Raw genomic sequence first — 9,877 nt, 5'->3', positions numbered from 1 at the left:
GTAAAGTTCCTCAAACTGACTCGGGGATAGTGAACGCGTAAGTCGGAGAAGAAGTATTTTATCTTTTTAAAATAGCACATATTATTTTGACAGAGAAGAAGCGGCAAGAAAACATTACGGATCTCCGTTAAGGATATTCTTTAGCCCTCATGACTGCAAGACGAGGCCGAAACAATATGCACAAATCCCGGCCAGGGACGGGATTGCCTAGGGATCTATGACCTAAGAAGGGGAAAGGATGGCCTCGAGAAGTTCTTTGGGTGTTCGGTTTATCTACGGATGCAGAATGACGTGACATGTTCCCAAAGGAGCTCTTCCATGCCAAAGTTTTTGCTGGAAAGTGGTATTTCTATATCACAAAAAAAAAAGTATACTTCATTGCACAATTTGTTTCGTTACACCAGGCGTCATCTGGTACATGCTTAGTACGAATCTCAGCGGGAGGGTGGCAGGGCCACGTTCTTGCACATTGGACAAGCATTGGTTCGCGTAAGCCACCTCGCAATGCAACTGGTGTGGAACTTGTGGATGCACGGCAGTGTCGCCACCTCTTCCCCGATCCTATAGTCTTGCTGCAGAATCAGAGAGAGACACGCACATTGTAAGAAAAACATTGTTACGATAGGAACGCAAAGGAAACGGCACGGTTATTCTTTTACCAAGCAAACGGAGCAAGAGTCCGCATCTTTTCCGCAGGCGGGCGAGTAATTTACTGACCATAGAAGCCGCAGGATGTCTTCTTCCGTCCGCCCAGAGCCGGCTACTCGTTTCACCTGGATCAAGAGCACGCGTGAACGCGGTAAGACCTGACCGCGGCGGACGAGAGAACGAACCCATTCTAAGCGAAGAAAATACGCATCGTGGGTCTCTTGCCTGAGAGTGTGGTCGGTCACCATTCGAGCCATCCGCAAGATAGTTGCGATGGCGTCGTCGACTGTGGCGTTGACCCACGTATGTCGACGGCAGAGATGCCGGGATTTACTCGACATGGGTAATCTCCTGCATGCCAAACATGCAAGCCAAGAAACATTATTAGATAAATGTATCGTTTACTCGCGTGTCTGGACAGCTATCGGGCGGAAAGAGAGCTTTCTTGAGACGGCAATGACTGACCCTCACATCGCCATGGGCTATCCTCTGTGCCCGGCGGCGGTTGACACCCCTGCGCTTCTGTGCGCAGATCCGCCGTTTGCCGCGGTGGAAAATCGGTGCAGCACTTGAACTCCCTGGAAACAGAGCCACCGAGAAAACCAAGTTAAAAGAAGAAGACCCAGGACGAGAAACCCCATTGGAGTATAGCTTGGACAGAAATCCCGACATCGATCTTCAGATCCACGCTCACGCCGCTTCTCACCCTCACGTAGATTGTGCAGTCGTCTTCCTGCGGGCTGAAATAAATATCATTCGGACGTCAATAAACACGAAAACAACAAAAAAGAAGGGGGGAGAAATTAAAAGAGGGACGGGTGTTGGATGAAATTAAAAGTTGAAGAGGAAATGGGTCGCGGCCGGATCGACTATCCTCGTTCGTCATAGGACGATGAGAAAGATGTGAAACTAAGGTATTAAGATTGTGCAACGCACGTGCGTGAGAAGCCCTGCTCCATGGCAGTCGTGGAAGCAGATGGATGTCGTCTCTCTTGGTTTGTTTCTTGCTGTAGTTCTCCCCACGACCAGGCGCAGGTATGAACAAAGGAAAGAATGGAGGAGGAAGTGATGAATGATGGGGAAGAATACGCAGAAAGGGGAAACTGAGAAAAGATGAATCAGTGCGCACTGCTTGAAGACATGGAAAAGGGAGACAATGTGGAGATTTATAGCCTAAGTTCAACCGTTTCCGGTAACTAACGCACGGAAAGGCCGCGCTCTCCTCCTCAAGTGTCCCCAATTTCTTGTTTTGAATAAGTCAGGAGACTATGCGCCCGCCAAATGTTTTAAGGCCGGCAGCTACGTAGCACCGTTGGATCATTTTTTCGCATGGTTTTGTCAAATTTTGAATGACCGTTTTAATTGACTATTCATCGACGTAACGAGATTAGCTCGTAATATTTAAATATGGCATCCAGTGATTATGAGAGCGATGTTGAAAATTATATCGACTCTAGCGTTGAGGTAACCTCTTATTATTTGTTTCCGCCTCCACCGATTTCGCTTTTATCGTTGCATTCTGACTATGAAGCGGTGAGTAAATAGTTAGAAATCACAAAATAATATATTTAAGTGAAATGTTAAATTAGGAGTTATAAAACTAAAATTATTGGGGCCGTCTCCTTATATCTACCCATGGGAGCCGGTACTTGTATTACGAAAATGAATAACCTATTCCCGCTAAAGTCGACCATACTTTCTCCTCAGTTAAGACATTTGATCCATTGGCTTGCAAGTTCGGGGGTTGTATTGTAAGAGGCACTAATTGAAATTACGACACGATTTCAATTAGTTTTATTTATTCGAATTCCATCCGATTTTCCCTTGGCCCTGCAAGTTCGCCGGATATACCTGACGCCAACTAAGTCAAAAATTTTTGTGGACTGCTATCTGGATTTTCTCGGTGGATTTCCGTTATTTTTATCGATTCACCTTACATATCTCGTCAAGAAATCTCGAATACCTTGTGAAGGGTCCGATTTGGCATGAAACGCAAATATTTTGTCATCCTATTGTATTATAAATTAATATAATTTTGTTGTGAGTCTGATTCAAACAAGTCACATTAAAAGGGTGTTATAGTAGGACAGGACGATGATCTAAATGATTATCAGTATTAAGCTTCGTCATAAAAATTTGGATACGAAACGACGAAACTTGGTGCTATCCGTTTTTATTTGAATTTGTAAGACGTTTTCAGCCAAGTTTATATAGCGGATGGATGACCAAGATTCAAGTAACTATAAGTTTTTTTTTTTTTTTTAATTTGTGTTACTGGCCATGATCTGATTTAGATAATCTGTAAAAAGTATACTAGTCATCAGTTTGGACAGTATATTCGAAGAAATGATCTGTCCATTATATCAAATCTAGACCATTCGCGCCTATATATATATATATATATATATATATATATATATATATATATATATATAGCTCAAAGAATTTGAGTTATGGAAAAAATATAATTTTAACCTTTGGAATTTTCAACGAGTCAATAAGCATATATTCTTAACGTAACGAAGAACTTCAAAAGCTTTCTTATATTTATTTTTAATTAAATTAATGAAACAGAATCACAGTTGACTAAAAGATCATTTACGCTATTGACAACAGTTTATCGGCCGTTGGAAATACAGGAAAATATTAAAACAGAGCAGCACATGAATGGCCTCGTGCACCAAAAGGTTATATCTGGAAAGACATGGAGGGTTATAAAATTAATGAGAAGACTACAAATGGTGTGATTAAACACAAATTTGATCGTGTCGTTAGAATTGAGTCTGATACTATTAAACTTTTTATTCCCTTGTGCAAAATATAGAATGTACATAATGAGAAAATGGGTTGATCCATATGGAGGGAGCTGGGTATAAACTTGTAAATACTGTCTCTTTGTCTTGATTATAACTTTTTGAAGAAAAGGAAAACTGCCAAATTACTTATATGCTTTTTGTTATGTTATTTTCAGAATACTAGGATTGTTTCATATGTTTCTATTGGTCAGAATTATAGTTTGCACACCGTAGTCTGAGATGAAGTCAAAATCCATTTGCAGACCACAACTATATAAGATTAAAACATATACTCGTATGTTTTTCATAACTTGAGGAGGCTATCCTTAATTCAAAATCAAAACCAGATCGGCTAATATTTTTTTACTTTCAAAGACGTGATATTCTGTATAGAGCATTAAGTTTTATAACAATCCAGTCAATACTCAATGTAGAGAAGTTAGAGGTAGCGATGTAGTTTGATAACGCGCAAAACTGGGGAAATGGATCTATTTACTAGATATTAAATTTATCTTCAAACCTGAAATGATAAATGTGATAAGGAACATAACAGAATGTTGTCCTAGTGCTTATGTATTAATCTAGATTGAAGTCAAGTGTTCTTCGCCTCCAACGAAACCATTTCTGAACTAATTTTAACAATCCAATGGAAAGAGGACGAAGGGACAAAACTACCCTGAAAATGTCAGGTCAAACCAATTGCTGGATCTCAATATATCAAAGTTTGAAAATTGACGATTTCTAGGTGTCCCCTTTATTTTTTTCTCTGTCCTACAGCCGCTGCCAGCGCATTCAGGATTCCTGTGTATTGATTCATGAACAACATACATTCGCAACCATCTCCACCATTGGTCATTTTTCTCATGAAACTCTTACGACCTCGTGTTATCTGTTAAAAATCCAAGGGCGTTAAATTGCAAGAAACATAGACAGAGATATAGAGTAAGAGATTAATATACCTGATCAAAGGTGGCGGTCATGCTAAGTCTCAACTTTTCTTGCTGCTGGTCAAGCCATTCATTGCATAAGGTAAGTAAGTTCGTTACCAGCCTAATAATTCCACGTGTTGAAAATCGGGTTGTATTTAATGCAGGAAAAGGACGCCATTTTTTATTTTGATTTAAATGCTAATTGAGAAGCTCTCTCACTCCCTGTCTTGTGTCCTACAAAGCTAAAGAAAAGCACTTATTAACGCATAATTGGCCTGCAATATAGGACTAAATCCAATGTTTGTAAACTGAACTTGAACATGGCACCCAGCAAAATGACATGTATACTATATAAAATATTATTAAAAGCTCAAACAAATCAAAAATATCATTTATGCATGACTGAATAATTTTCGGTTGAACTAAGTGGCTGAAAATTTGAGAAAAGTACAAAAACAATCCTTATAAAAACTAGTGTCTCTACTCATGGAAACAAATGTTCTTTGGCTCATAGAATCCACTTTTCCCCAAAATAATGTCAGAAAATTGGCAAAAATAGCGCTCAACTCATAAAAATTCATAATTTAGAATGAAGGTTATTTCAACTAATTTATATATTGACAACATGCAAAATTTTAATGTAATATGTATATATGTATATATGCAAAATTTTGAAAGAGGAAGAAGTAAAATAGAGATATGAAATTGAGAGAGGAGAGGAGAAATGGAGTTATAAAATCGAGGGAGGGAGAACAAAAATGGAGTTATGAAATTAGTAGATGGAGAAGTTAAATGGAGATATGAAAGTGAGAGAGGGAGAAGAGAAATAGAGATATGAAATTGAGAGAGGGAGAGGAGAAATAGAGATATGAAATTAAGAGAGGGGGGAAAGAATAGTGGTATAGTATTGAAAGAGGAAGAAGTAAAATAGAGATATGAAATTCAGAGAGGAGAAGAGAAATGGAGTTATGAAATTACTAGATGGAGAAGTAAAATGTAGTTATGAAATTAATAGATGGAGAAGTTAAATCAAGATATGAATTTGAGAGAGGGAGAAGAGAAATAGAGATATGAAATTGAGAGAGGGAGAAGTAAAATAGAGATATGAAACTGATAGAGAGAGAAGTGAAATAGAGTTATGAAATTAAGAGATGGAGAAGTAAAATGGTGATATGAAATTGAGAGAGGGAGAAGTAAACTAGAGATATGAAATTGAGAGAGGGAGAAGAGAAATAGAGATATGAAATTGAGAGAGGGAGAGGAGTAATAGAGTTATGAAATTAAGAGATGGGGAAAAAAATAGTGATATGATATTGAAAGAGGAAGATGTAAAATAGAGATATGAAATTGAGAGAGGGAGAAGAGAAATGGAGTTATGAAATTACTAGATGGAGAAGTAAAATGGAGATATGAATTTGAGAGATGGAGAAGTAAAATGGAGATAGGAAATTGAGAGAGGGAGAAGTAAAATAGGGATATGAAATTGAGAGAGGGAGAAGAAAAATAGAGATAGGAAATTGACAGAGATATGAAATTGAGAGAGGGAGAAAAAAAATAGAGATAGGAAATTGACAGAGGGAGAAGAAAATAGAGCTATGAAATTGAGAAAGGGAGAAGTAAAATAGAGATATGAAAGTGAGGGAGGGAGAACAAAAATGGAGTTATGAAATTGATGGAGGGAGAAGTAAAATAGGGATATGAAATTGAGAGAGGGAGAAGAAAAACAGAGATAGGAAATTGACAGAGATATGAAATTGAGAGAGGGAGAACAAAAATAGAGATATGAAATTGAGAGAGGGAGAAGAAAAATAGAGCTATGAAATTGAGAAAGGAGAAGTAAAATAGAGATATGAAAGTGAGAGAGGGAGAGGACTAAGAGAGATAGGAAATTGAGAGAGGACGAAGATAACGGGAGAGAAAAGATAGAGAAAAAGAGGAAGCTGAGAGGAAAGATAGAGAGAGAGCTGAAATTGACGGAAACAGAAGAGCAATGGTCCTATTTTGCCAGCAGAACATCGACTTACCCTGTTGCCTTCTGCCGCTTTTGCTCGCCGTTGCTCGCTGCTGCCCGCCGTTGCCGCCGTTGCCGCCAGTGCTCGCGATGCCCGCTCCCTGCTCCCAGAAAACAAGGTTCAAAACTTTAAAAATCAAATACGCATACCTCATATGAAATTTCTTAAAAGAACTAACTTATATGAAATGTTTATGAAATTCGATGCGGATATCGAAAACCGATATCCGCATCCGAGCATCCGATACCGTCATCTGTCCCCTGAGACGGAGACGGATCACGACATCGATGGATACGGTATCGGATATCGCACCGTAGCAACCGATATCCGATACCGATATCCGCATCTGGATATCGGAAAACCGCACCGGAAGTTTCCAGTACCGCATCCATCAGCATCCGCCCCGATACCGGTATTCGGTACCGCATCGGACGGTGAACACTAATCAGTACCTTGTAAGTTACACCCAATCACATATCACCACGCCACTTCCCATGAACACGCTTTGTATGCACAGCATGGGAGGTGAACTTATTGCTTGGAGAGAGAATCTCGTGGAATTTCGCAGAAAATATCCTTATTAAATATGTGCCCACAAACCGACGTCGCCCAAAAAATTTATGCCTATGTCCTTTTTTGATTTCTCTCTCCGCCATTTTTTCTGACAAACAATGAAAACAATCTTCATTAATTTGAAGAAAACCTTGCAATTATTTTAATTGCTTACCACCACGATCGAGAGCTATTTTAAGAGCATAACTGCAAAGCAACTTTAAGAAAAACCACCATAACTTTAGAAATTGTTTAAAAACTCTTATTTTCCTTATAAATATACTTTTTTTACTTAAAAATTCATTTCCTCCTCGAATGAATTCCCAAAAAATCCAATGAAATTATATAAAAATCTAGAAATTTCAGTAGTCCATCCCCGCATTAATTGACATTCATATTAATTTTTGAACCTGCCATTTTCATTTAAAAATAATTATTCCAAGCTTACATAATTTACATAAAATTTATAACGTAAGATAAAATCAGGAAAAAATCAGAGTTCACTTGGAAAGATTAATTAAGATGCAATATATGATAAAAACCCTGTTTTAAACTCTTTAAATGAATAAAACTGTGGTAATTGATAGAAATAAATACCAAATTCAGTGTGTTATCGGGGAGAACAGTTGTGAAGCTAGGCTCTTGGTAGTAAACACCGGTACACAAAACTGAATAGCAGCAAAGAGCACATAGAGCCTCGTAGATGCCCCTATAAACTACGGCTAAAGAGGTAGTGGAGACTGTTGGTTCTGTGGCTTTGAGATGGATGAGCAACACAAAACGATGCGCAGCGGAAAACGAATTGCGAATCGAACGGCATCAACAAAACTATTAAAACGGCGCACTTTTACACTAATCTGATTCATGATTTCTTCGATCCGAGCAAGACGAGTCGAGCTGCTCAAGTGTGCAGCCTCTAGACGTATTCACGCGATCCTCGGCACGTGATCTCCTCCTTCGTAGAGGAGCCTTGTTCGATCTCCGTCGGCGTCGTTACGGCGTCTCGATCACATAAAGGGTGGAGGGGGTGTGGGAGAGTGGAGAAGAAGGGAAGGCCCTGAACAATTCTGGCCTAGGTGAATTTCTGCTCAGGGCCTTTCCTATTTATACTAAGTGGGTATTTTTCATAAAAACCCCAAAACTTAAGTATATCTTCCAACGTCGAAAAGACCATTTGCGTGTGACCCTCTAGGCCCATGTATCAGTCTAGTTAACGACTCCAGCGGCCCAATAACCTTTATTGGCCTTCCAAATTAATTAACTATATCATCATATAGATTAATTAATGTCAGATGGATTTAACCCAATTGATAGGTCGAGACTCACACGCAAGTGCCAGCTACACCTCGTGTCCTAGAAGATACAAAGGAGTGTGTATCGACTCACTCATGGAACTTGTTCGCCATCGGTTACCGTATGTATAATCCCTCATCCACTTGACGCCCTTGGATTACTTTGGGTATGGTCAACTGTCAAACCCTAATCGGTCATCCGAGTTAGTACTGATGCATTTGGAAATCATCGGAGAACTCTTCTCCGATATTTCACTGCCTTGGCCAAGGACTTAGTTGCATCGTCTTCCTTGAGCTGTCACCTCTTATACCGAGGGTGGACGATCCCATCTTGACCACTCAATCGCCTTCGCATTTCTTGATGCACCCGAACTAAGACCGCTTTAGAATCCCATGATTAGAGACTCGCTGGCCATAGCCAAAGTACAACCGCCCATCCACAAGATGTCTTTGGTGTCTCAGGTCTAAGGATCGCTTATACAACCGTGACGTGAATCAACCTGATTGACAGTTCGGTATAATACCATTCAGGGATTCATACGGATCAATTCGGTGAACTCTTTCCACTAAAGAGCACCCACTATCCATCCTTAGTGTCGCCACACTAATGGCTACGGGACTGGCCATACTCATCACATGAGTGAGGCTAGATAGTGCTATTCTATCAAGATACTTTGATGTCCTTCTCGCATATCCTTTGAGTAGGAATGTTTAGAACACATGCTTAAAGACTAGTGATATCCGCATTACGATCTCATCATAATTCACTAAGTCCGATCATGTATTCATGGATTTCATTATACGCATCACACGTGCACTATAATGAATATGTTCTATTAATGAATATGGAACGAGATGTGGAATGTGTGATTGGCTTGACGGCCACATATATTTCCATCAATCTCCCACTTGGACAAAAGCCAATCACTCTTAGTGAACAAACACTTTGTTTACAAGTGATACTCAAGATATAGTGAGCTAATGGCTTCATCTATGGATCTGCTATAATGTCGGTCAATGGAACACTTTCATTATGTAATCTCCTACTAAAGATGATCTTCCTAATCAAGTGGTGTGTCTTAAGAAGTTCTCCAACTTCAGATGAGACCTAGACTATTTCACTTGTGCATTAGCACCATTGGTGTCACACAACAATGGAATAGGGTTTATGATCAAATATTAATGCATGGTTAGTGATGAACATTTCAATCATTATTTCTTCTTGTGGTAACATCAACTACAATGATGTACTCCACTCTCGTCGTCAAGTTTTAAGTTGACCTACTTGGAAACCTTCCAATAGGTTATACTTTTATACAATAAAACATAACTTCAAATGTAGACTTTCTATCATTTGAATCTCATTGAGAACTCAATTTTATGTAGCCCTTGAGTTTCAACGCATCTTCTCCATGAGCGTAATCACTTATTTTTGTCTTCTCAAGACATCCAAAACACATATGATATTGTTTTAGTGCTCATAACTATTAGAGCTCATGCCGCTTCTGGCATAACACATAGAATGATGTGCATGATTAATCTCATTATCATGACACAATGAACCTCTCTCAGAGTTCCCCATCCCAAAACTCCTTTTGGAGATGACGTCTATGTTTATGGATTTGGAGAGTAGTGACCTTATTGACCTA

The 9,877-nt window shown here is 39.2% G+C and overlaps 1 long non-coding RNA gene across 1 annotated transcript; it reads right to left on the bottom strand.

Moving 5' to 3' along the window:
• Positions 1–354: 354 nt before the first annotated feature.
• LOC144700433 (uncharacterized) lies at positions 355–912 on the bottom strand. Its single transcript, XR_013580762.1, has 3 exons — positions 874–912; positions 660–773; positions 355–572 (listed from the first exon to the last, which is right to left on the bottom strand). It is a non-coding gene; the product is annotated as an uncharacterized LOC144700433 (long non-coding RNA).
• Between the last annotated feature and the right edge of the window lie 8,965 nt (positions 913–9,877).

This window comes from Wolffia australiana, chromosome 3, assembly GCF_029677425.1.
Source record: "Wolffia australiana isolate 7733 chromosome 3, ASM2967742v1".
Taxonomy (NCBI): Eukaryota; Viridiplantae; Streptophyta; class Magnoliopsida; order Alismatales; family Araceae; genus Wolffia; species Wolffia australiana.
Note: the sequence above shows the minus strand (reverse complement) of the source record. Positions and strands in the feature narration are given on the sequence as shown.